This window comes from Hylobates moloch, unplaced genomic scaffold (genome assembly GCF_009828535.3).
Source record: "Hylobates moloch isolate HMO894 unplaced genomic scaffold, HMol_V3 SCAFFOLD_1361, whole genome shotgun sequence".
NCBI lineage: Eukaryota > Metazoa > Chordata > Mammalia > Primates > Hylobatidae > Hylobates > Hylobates moloch.
In genome coordinates, this window is record NW_026653636.1 from 1 (window position 1) to 10,498 (window position 10,498).

General features: G+C 43.7%; 1 pseudogene; it reads left to right on the forward strand.

Moving 5' to 3' along the window:
• Window positions 1-5,252: 5,252 nt before the first annotated feature.
• LOC116464705 (cell adhesion molecule-related/down-regulated by oncogenes-like) lies at window positions 5,253-10,248 on the forward strand (annotated as a pseudogene).
• Window positions 10,249-10,498: the final 250 nt, after the last annotated feature.

Here is a 10,498-nt window from a genome sequence, read left to right on the forward strand (position 1 = left end):
TACACACAGTGTAATATTCTATGGAAATGTTACTCGTAAATCACAGGTCCTGTACACCCTTTAATATTCTTTGTAATATTCTAGGAATACGTTACTCTGAATGTCACAGGGCGTATACACCCTGTCATAAAATTCGTAATATACTAGCGGGAGTTCACTACTAATTTCACAATGCGTGTACACCCTTTGATATTATTCGTATTATCTGAAAGGGATGTTATTACTGATGTCCCAATGCGTGTACGTTCTCTGACTTTATTCGCTTTATCCTCAGGGGATATTATTTCTAATGTCACACGGGGTGTACTTCCTGCGTTATTTTTCATAATATCCTAGGGGATTTTTACTTTTAATGACACAGGGGAGGTACACCCTGTGATATTATTCGTACTATCATAGGGGACGTTACTCCAAATGTCACAGAAGGTGCAAACACTGTGATATTACTTGAAATGTGTCAGGGAAATGTACTCGTAATGTCAAAGGGCATGTACATCATGTGTGCACAGACCCTGTGATGCTCTTTGAAATATTCTCGAGGGATGTTAATCCTAATATTACATATGCTGTTAATTACGTGTGAACACCTTTGTGGTATTATTCCTAACATACTAGAAGGATGTAACTCCTAACATCACATGGGGTATACCCCATGTGGGTACACATCCTGTGATATTATTCATAATACCTTAGGGAGATGCTCATAATTTTACAATTATTTAGGTAATATTTTAGCGGGATGATACCCCTAAAGTCACAGGAGGTGTAAACACAGCGATATTATTCAGAATATTCCAGGGGGATGTTACTCCTAATGTCACAGGTGTTTATACCCTGTGATATTATTCACACTATACTAGTGGGATATTACTACTAATGTCACAATGTGTGTACACCTTCTGAATATTATTCGTTACTCCTAACATCACAAGGGTGTACACCCTGTGTTATTATTAGTAATATTCCTGGGGGATTTTACTTTCAAAATCACATGAAGGGTCAACCCTGTGATCTCATTCGTAATATCCAAGGAAGATGCTACTCCTAATGTCACATGGGGTCTACACCGTGGGATATTATTTGGAATATCCTAAAGGGATGTTATCTTAATGTCATAGGGTGTGTACACCTATTGATACTATTTGTAATATCCTAAGGAGATATTACTTTAAAAATCACAGTGGGTGTACACACATGATGTACACCCTGTGATATTATTCACAATATCCCAGGGAGGTATAACTTTTAATATCACAGCAGGTGTTCTCTATGTGTGTACACCCTGTGATACTTTTCATAATATTTTAGGGAAAATGCCTCAGTGTCACAGTGGGTGTACACACTGTGATATTATTCGTCATATCCTAGAACTATATTACTCCTATTGGCACAGGGGTTTAACATCCTGTGACATTATTCATGGTAATCCAGGGGGATGATTTTCCTAAAGTCGCAGGGTGTGTACACCCTGTGATATTATTCGTAATATTCTAGGGGGATGTTACTCCTAACGTCACAAATGTGTACTCCCCGTGATATTATTTACAATATACTAGCTGGATATTGTTACTAATGTCACAATGCGTGTAAACCTTGTGATATTATTTGTAATATCCTATGGGGATGTTACTCCTATTGTCACAGGGGTTGTGCTTTCTGTGCTATGATTCCTAGTATCCCAGGGGGATGTTACTCCTACCATACAAATTGTGTGCACTTTGTTATATTATTCATCATATCCTAGAGTGATGTTACTCCTCATGTCAAGGGGGTGTACATCCTGTGATGTTATCCTTCACATTCTAGGAAGAGGGTAACTCCTAATATCACAGAGGGTGTACAATCTGTGAAGTTATGCGTAATAGTTTCGGGGGATGTTACTCCTAATGTCACACGGGGTGTACAAACAGTGATATTATTTGTAAGGTGTTTTGGGTATGTTACTCCTAATATCACAGGGGCTGTACACCCTGTCATATTATTCGTAATATCCTAAAGAAATGTTACCACTAATGTCACAGGCGGTGTATACCGTGTGGTATTATTCCCAATATTGTGGGGTGATGTTACTCCTAATGTCACAGAAGGTGTTCACACTCCGATAATATTTGCAACATCCTAAAAGGATGTTACTACTGATGTCACCATGAGTGTACACAATCTGATATTATTTTTTATATCCTTGGGTGATGTTACTTCTTATGTCACAGGGGGTGTACACCCTGTGTTATTATTCATAATATCCTAGGTGGATGTTACTTCTAATGTCACAGGGAGTGTACCTTTTGCGATATTATTCGTAATATTTTAGAAAGATGGTACTCCTAATGTCACAGAGGGTGTACACCCTGTGAAGTTATTCTTAATAGTTTTGGGGGCTGTTACTCCTAATGTCACCCGTGTGTACACACAGTAATATAATTCATAATATTTTATGGAAATGTTACTCCTAATATCACAGCGGCTGTACATCTGGTAATATTATTCATAATATTCTAAAGAAATGTTACCTCTAATATCACAAGGAATGCACACCGTGTGATATTGTTCCCAATATTGTAGGGGGACGTTACTCCTAATATCACAGGGAGTGTTCACAACGTGATAATTTTCATAATATCCCCAATGGATGTTACTGCTAATGTCACAATACGTGTACATCCTCTGTATTTGTTCGTTATATCCTTGGGGGAGGTTACTCCTACTGTCACATGGGGTATACTTCCTGTGATATTATTCATAATATCCTAGGTGGATGTTACTCCTAATGCCACAGGGGCTGTACATTTTGTGATATTATTTGCATTATCCAAGAAAGGTCTTACTCCTCAGGTCACAGGGGATGTACACCCTGTGATATTATTCGTAATATCCAGGGGACATTACTCCAAATGTCACAGAAGGTGTACACTCTCTGATATTACTCATAATGTGTCAGGGAAATATACTCCTAATGTCGCAGGGCATGTACATTATGTGTGAACACCCCCTGTGATGTTATTTGTAATATTTTCCAGGCATGTTAATCCTAATATTACATACGCTGTTATCCATGTGTGAACACCTTTGTGGTATTATTCCTAACATACTAGAAGGATGTAACTCCCAACATCACATAGGCTATAAGCCATGTGTGTACACATTCTGTGATATTATTCATAATATCTTAGGGAGACGCTGCTCCTAATTTTACAAGGTATGTACATTATGTGTGTACACCCCCGCTGATATTATTTGTAATATTCTAGGGGAATGTTGCTGCTAATGTCACAGGGGGAGTACATCATGTGTATTACATGTATATTACATTTTTACACTACTTCCCAGGAATCAATCAATTTTGTCAACCAATTCACTATTCTGGTTGCCCAAAAGGTAGAGATAATCACAGATCACAGATCTGTCTAGCATTAGCTAAGGACGTTTTATTACAGAGACGGATGCCTGTGTGTGCCTGCGCATGTGTGTGTGTGTGTAATTCAATCATAAATCAAAGGTTTAAGCGTTGTGTGGGTGGAAGATAATTCATTCTGACTCCTGGCTTCAGAATCCCTTGTTTATTGGGAGAAAAGAGAGTCACGCTGGGAAGAACAGTAGCCCTGTGCCCTCCAGAACTGCAGCATGCTTGGGAATTGTGAGGCTTCCTGCTTTCCAGGAGATTTTGGAACTAGGAGGATGTCACCAGTGATGAGCACAGTACCACCTTCCTTACATCTGCCTGTCATCCCTCCTCAGGGCATCCAAATGTGACCCTCTCCTTAACTCCTTCCTCTGCTTCTCTTCTCACAACCCTGGGATCTGAGCACTCTCTTTACCTGTGCACAGTATCTACTTAGGGAAGCCCCAGCACCTGCTGCAGTCAGGGCTGCAGCCCTGAGCTGAGTCTAGTAGAAATTTTGTGAACTAAACAGAGAGCAAGAAATGTAAATTAGTGCACCCACTATGGAAAACAGTCTGGAGATTTCTCAAAGAACTTAACACGGAGCTACCTTTTGGTACAATTAGCTCATTACTGAGTATATACTCAAAAGAAAATACATCATTCTACCAAAAAGACACATACTCTCCTATGTTCATGGCTGCACTATTCAAAATAGCACAGACGTAATCAACCCAGGAGTCCATCAGTGGTAGACTGTATAAATAAAATATGGTACATATACACCACGGAATACTATACAGCCGTAAAAAGAATGAAATCACATCCTTTACAACAATGTGGATGGAGCTGGAGGCCTTAATCCTAAGCAAATTCACGCAGGATAGAAAGCCAAATGCTGTAGATTCTCACTTACATGGGGGAGCTAACTATTGAACACACATTGACATCAATATGGGAAAAATAGACTCTGTGGACTACTTGAGGGTGGCGGGAGAAGGATGGGTTAAAAAAATACCGACTGGGGGCGGTCTCTGCAGCCTGCCTTGCCTGTCTCCCTCTGGGATCGCTCCTCCTCCTGCTCCTCTCCTGCTCCTGTTGGGCCTTGTGACCACTTGGTTACTTGTAGGCAGGCCTCCATTTAGAGTAGCATTGCCACAGGGATGGGTCCTGTCACTCCGCATCCCACCCCCAACCCAGTTACCCTCCCCTGAGCCCTGGTTCCCTGTTGAGGTCACTCAGTGCAAGGAGACCTGGGACCTCGCGGCCCGCTCGCCCCACCAGCGCTTCTGCCCTGGCGTGGGAGGCACCACACCTTCCTCTGCCCTGTGCTGGGCCTGAAGGGGCCCCTTGAGATCACAGCCGCCACCACAGCCGCTGCCTTACACCGGAGGGCATGACACAGGGGTGGCTTTCCCAGCTGGCTGCCACACCGGAGCTCTAGATGCTTAGCCCACCCCGTGGAGAGACCTGAAATCAAGGCATGACTTAACAGCTTATTTTGTAAGAGAAAAGCTCAACCCAAAGGCAGATTGATAGTTTGGACTTTATTGCAAGCAGAACTGCTATGATGTGCTTTTAGCACTGAAGTGAGTTCCAGGCTAAGAACAGTAAGTGGCTTCTCTGCTTTCCCTCCCAAGCACAAGTGTATTCACCTTGCAGACTTGAATCACTGAAGATGTAAGCCAGCTGTTACTCTCATTTTGGGAGACACACTGTGGACAGCATGAAGACTGTCCCTGATCAAAGTCTTTAGTAAGCAGGAAGGAGTCAAGGTTAAAGAATGTATTTGCTTACCCTGGACTACACTATTTTGGAAAATGAACCAAGGCTTGGGTTTTGCTCTGGAAGCCTGTCCTGCCTGCTTCTGTAATCTGGCGCTCTGCATCCAGATCTTGGCCCTTTATGGACACCACCGTCTGTTACTCTTACCATTCTCTGCTCTTTTGGGAGTTCAGACGTGGCACCTTATTTCACTTCTGAGCTACCCTCTGCCATCCAGAAACTTCGTGGACCTGTAGAACTCTCTTGTTCTGCTAAACCTGTGACCACTCCCATCTCAAGGTCACATAATGGAAAAAATAGAATAGAAACATGGAACATATTAAGATTCATCAGGGGACTTTGACAATTTCTTTCTCTTAGCTCCTCCCTTTTGGGTTACTGCCAATGCATTTTCAACAATAGGTCAATGTTGTTGTAAGTGGCCCTGGAGCAGTATCCACAGCAGTTCTTGGTGATTTTGACTCATCCACAAAGCATTTTATTACAGCAAAATAATAAACATGCTGGTTTCATTGGCTGCAGGGTACCAGAGAGTAACCCCAAAGCCGAGGTGTGCGCTAAAATCCGGGGGAAGAGGCTGAAGCATTCCACAAAGAATTACTTAAACCCTCCACAAGAACATCTTTAGATTTTGAATGTATCCTTAGAGGACAAGGGATCATAGAAATGTGCAGCTTATAATGTGGCCACACATGAATTAAAAGTTGAACCCATTTGCCAAAAGCTCCTTGTGAGTCACCTTTCTTTGGACAATTTTGGCATTCTTCCCCTGCTTGTTCACAGGTATTAGGTTCATTCACATAGCCCTGTACCTTTGGAGTGTGTGTTTAGTGGGGTCCTGGCTCCTCAAGTGTGTTGGCTAAAGAACAGGCAGGATATTGCCCCGGGAAGCAACCAGAGAAGGTTGTATTCTCATGTTGCCATAGATAGCATTGACCCAGTGGACTCTGGAAACGATTCCTGCATGGTAGGAAACTCTGGAGATGCAAAATATGTGGCATACATGGTTCATGTACTTCAACACGCTCCTACTCTAAGGGACTACAGGATCAGATAGTGTCTCTATTTTCCACAGAACACTTTATCTCTGATGTTTGTAGGGACCCAGCTGCCAACCATAACTGGTTTCATAATGCACAGCCTAATCATCCTTCCTCAAGACATTGAACTGCAGGAAATTGACTGAAATTCATTGGGGTTATTATGCAAGATACTAGGCTACATCAGTGTTTAGCAGATAATGAGACTGGATTTATGCAGTCTACTGGAAGACTTGAAATAGAAAAAGGCAATGGATTCAAGCAAGTTATAATTTTGGCACCAGCAAGCACAAAAGTGGTAGATGGAGACGTTGTTACTCTGTCCTTCAATGCCACCAGGCTGTTAGGTCCTGTCATTTGTTGGTATGACAGCTATGGATTGATAACCAGCCATCTCTCTTAAGTCCTTAGATCTAAATCCCAAAAGTCACACTTACCAAGACATGAAATCTTGGACCTAGAGCCTGTCTACTTCATCATGTCCCAAGCTGGCTTGAGCTCTCTCCATACTCAGGCTGTGATGCAGGAGCATGTGGAGAAATACATCTGTGAAGCTACAGATGAACATGGTACCATGCAGGCAGAACCACCTCTCATGGTTGTTCTTTTTGAAATAAACAAAAGGAGAAATAGTCGCACTTTTTGTTGCTACTCAGAATAATGAAAAAAAATAAGAGATGGTTCAGAAACTGGATTATTCAGCTCATTTCCAGAGAAAGTACATCCTAGTGCAGTTTCTAGAAACGTTAGAGAAAAATGCTAGTGGTATCTCTGTTCCTGAGGCCCCCATCAAATTGAAACCCTACAGATCCCCATACCAGATACATACAACCTGGTGTGGAGGGGAGACAAGGAAAGTGGACTGCTCATCAATGCCTGTTTTGTGAAGTATCAAAATCTGGGCTATGAAGTTGATGTGATGGGAAGTTGGCACAGGGTTTGAATCCCAGGAAGTGAAAGTGAGCTTCATTTAGCTGAAATGGAGCCATCTGGTCTTTATGAACTCTTGATGGTAGCAAGAAGCGATGCAAGTGAAAACCCACCTGCCATGCTTACCTTCTGAACCAGCAAAGAAAAAACAGCATCATCAAAAAACACCCAGACATCCTCTCAACCCGTAGGCACCCCCAAGTATCCTGTTGTTTCAGAAGCTGCAAACGACAATTTTGGAGTGGTGCTTACAGATTCATCTAGGCACAGTGGCGCTCCAGAGGTACCAGATCACCTGATTATCTCCACTGCATCAGAGAGGTTGGTCTATGTCACTTGATTTACTTGGGCAATTGGGAATTCTTCAATCGCTGCCTTCAAGGTCAAATATAAATGGATGAGGACCAGTGACTGGCTGGTGGCAGCTGAACATATCCTTCCTTCCAAAATGTCTGTGCAAGTTTGTAGTATCGAACAAGGTTCAACATACAAATTTTGGGTCGTTGCTATCAACCATTATGAAGAGAGTTTTCAGAGATCGGCGTCTCATCCTTATCAGGTGACCAGGTTCCCCAGACTTTTTTCCAACTGTGCAATAACAGACCTCACATTGTATACACAGAGGCTGTCAGCGTTACTCAGATTGTGCTAAAGTGGACATACATTCCATGAAGTAACAATAACACTTCCATTCTTTTATGTCTATTACTGACCCACAGATAATGACCATGACAATGTTTATAAGAAGGATGTTACAGAAGGTTCAAAGGAGTGGCACATGATTGGCCATCTGCTGTCAGAAACTTCCTATGGCATTAAAATGCAGTGCTTCAGTGAAGAAGAAAGTGAGTTTAACAATGTGATGATCTGCGAGACTAAAGTGAAATGTGCTCCTGGAGCTTCTGAGTATCCGAAAGGCTTGAGTACCCCTCTGAATTCCTCAGGAAGTGAAGGAAATGCGAGGCCAGCAACCAGCCCTGACAGAAGCAGTGACATGTTATATCTGATCCTTGGCTGCAGGCTGGGTGTCTTGGGCCTCATTCTTATGGTTTTCATTGAAACGTGCCTGTGGAAGAATCGCCAGCAGAATATCATACAGAAATATGACGCTCCAGGATACCTGTATCAAGGATCAGATATTAATGGGCAGATGATGTAATAATGCACCACTCTCTCAGGAGCAAATGAGATAAATGGAAGTGTTCATGGAGGCTAACTGAGCCATGGCGGTCTCAGCAGTGGCTGTTCCCACCTTCACCATAAGGTTCTCAGTGGAGTCAGTGTAATTGTGAATGGGAGCTTAAATGCAGGACTTTACTCTGGGCACACCAACTCTCTTACAGCAAAGGGAATGGAACTGGAGGTTGTAATCCTAAGCAAATTAATGCAGGATCAGAAAATTAAATGCTGTATGTTCTCACTTATAATTGGGAGCTAAGCATAGAACACACAGAGACATCAGTATGGGCAGAATAGACTCTGTGGTCTACTTGTGAGTGGAGGGAGAGGGATGGGCTTAAAAAACTACTTATTGGAGGCGGACTCTACAACCGGCCTCGCTTGTCTCTCACAGGATCCCTCCTCTTGCTCCTGGCATGCTCCGGGCAGCCCTGAACCCACCGGGTTACATGTCCACTCCCCTTCGCCTGGAGGAGCGCTGCCGCGGGGGCGCGCCCAAGGTCCCCTACCCTGAGCCCTGATGCCGGGCTCCAGAGTCAAGGTGCCAGAAGAACCAGGACCCAGCGCCCGCCTGACCGACCCAGCGCCCGCCTGACCTACCCAGCGCCTGCGTCCTGGCCTGCAAGACACTGCGCCCTCCTCTGCCCTGCGTGGTGCGTGGAGGGACCCCCTTCGGATCACAGCCGCTGCCGCCATAGCCGCCACCATAGCAGCCGCCACCATAGTAGCCACCGCGGGCGTCCGAGGGAAGGACCTGAGGGTGGCTTTCCCAGCCGGCGGCCCCACAGGGACTCTGGATGCTTAGCCTGCCCGGCCGAGAGATCTAAAATCAAGGCATGACTTAACAGCTTATCTTGTAGGAGAACAGCTCAACCCAAAGGCAGATTGCTAGTCTGGACTTTATTATCAGCAGGACTGCGGTGATGTTTATAGCACTGAAGTGAACTCCATTGTAAGTACAGAAAGTGGCTTCTCTGCTTCCCCCCCGAAGCACAATCATATACACCTTGCAGACTTGAATCACTGAAGATGTAAGCCAACTGTTACTCTGAGTTTTGGAGACTCCCTGTGGACAGCATGAAGACTCATCAAAGTCTTTAGTAAGCAGAAAGGAGTCAAGGTTAAGGAATGCGTCTGATTACCCTGAATTGTAGTACCTTGGAAAGTGAACCAAGGCCTGGGTTTTGCTCTGGAAGCCTGCCTTGCCTGCTTCTGTAATCTGGCGCTCTGCATGTGAATCTTGGACCCATATGGACACTGCTGTATGTTACTGTCGTGATTCTCTGCTCTTCCATGAGTTCAGACTTGGCACCTTATTTTACTTCTGAGCCACTCTCTACCGTTCAGAAAGGTGGTGGACCTGTAGAACTACATTGTTCTGCCAAACCTGTGACCACTCATAGCTCATGGTTGCGTAATGGAAAACAGTAGGATAGAAACATGGAACATATAAAGATTCATCAGGGAACTTTGACAATTCTTTCTCTTAACTCCTCTCTTTTGAGTTTCTACCAATCCCTTGCCAAAAATAGCGTTGGTATTATTTTGAGTGGCCCTGTAACAGTATCCGTGGCAGATTTTGGTGATTTTGGTTCATCCACAAAGTGTGTTATTACAGAGGAGGAAAAAAGTGCTGTCAGGATAATAAAAGCGATGTCAGCTGTGTTCGCACAGAAAATCCAGAAGAGTTCAGCAGAAGGAGACAGCTGTGTCTATTCAGAAACAGACAGCAACAGTTTACTTTGGAATCCTCTTATTTTGCCACCTATCTCAGAGGACGGTGCTGAAAAGACAACATAGCCTCCGCCTGGTGTTCCTTTGGACAGCCCCTCAGGAGTCCTCTAGCGGCCCCAGGAAACCGGAGGATGTGCAAACAACCAGTCATCTTCTGACTTCAAGCCCGTAACCAACTGCACAAAACAGGCCTGGGAGTGAACCATGTGAAGGATCTTAATTCAAATCAGAGAAAATCATTCTTTATTTTTTTTGCAGTATAATGCCATGTGAATGTGTCTTAAAATGTGTGCCCTTTCATATTATTTATGCCTTAAAAGTTTTCTTACCCGTTGCTTCCTTGCTCTCAGTAAGAAACAACCTTGTTTTGCATACCTTTCAATCACCTGGGGGGCAGAGGGATCATTCCAAATTTTCTAACAACTGTAGTGGCAGTAAGAACTCCTCATGC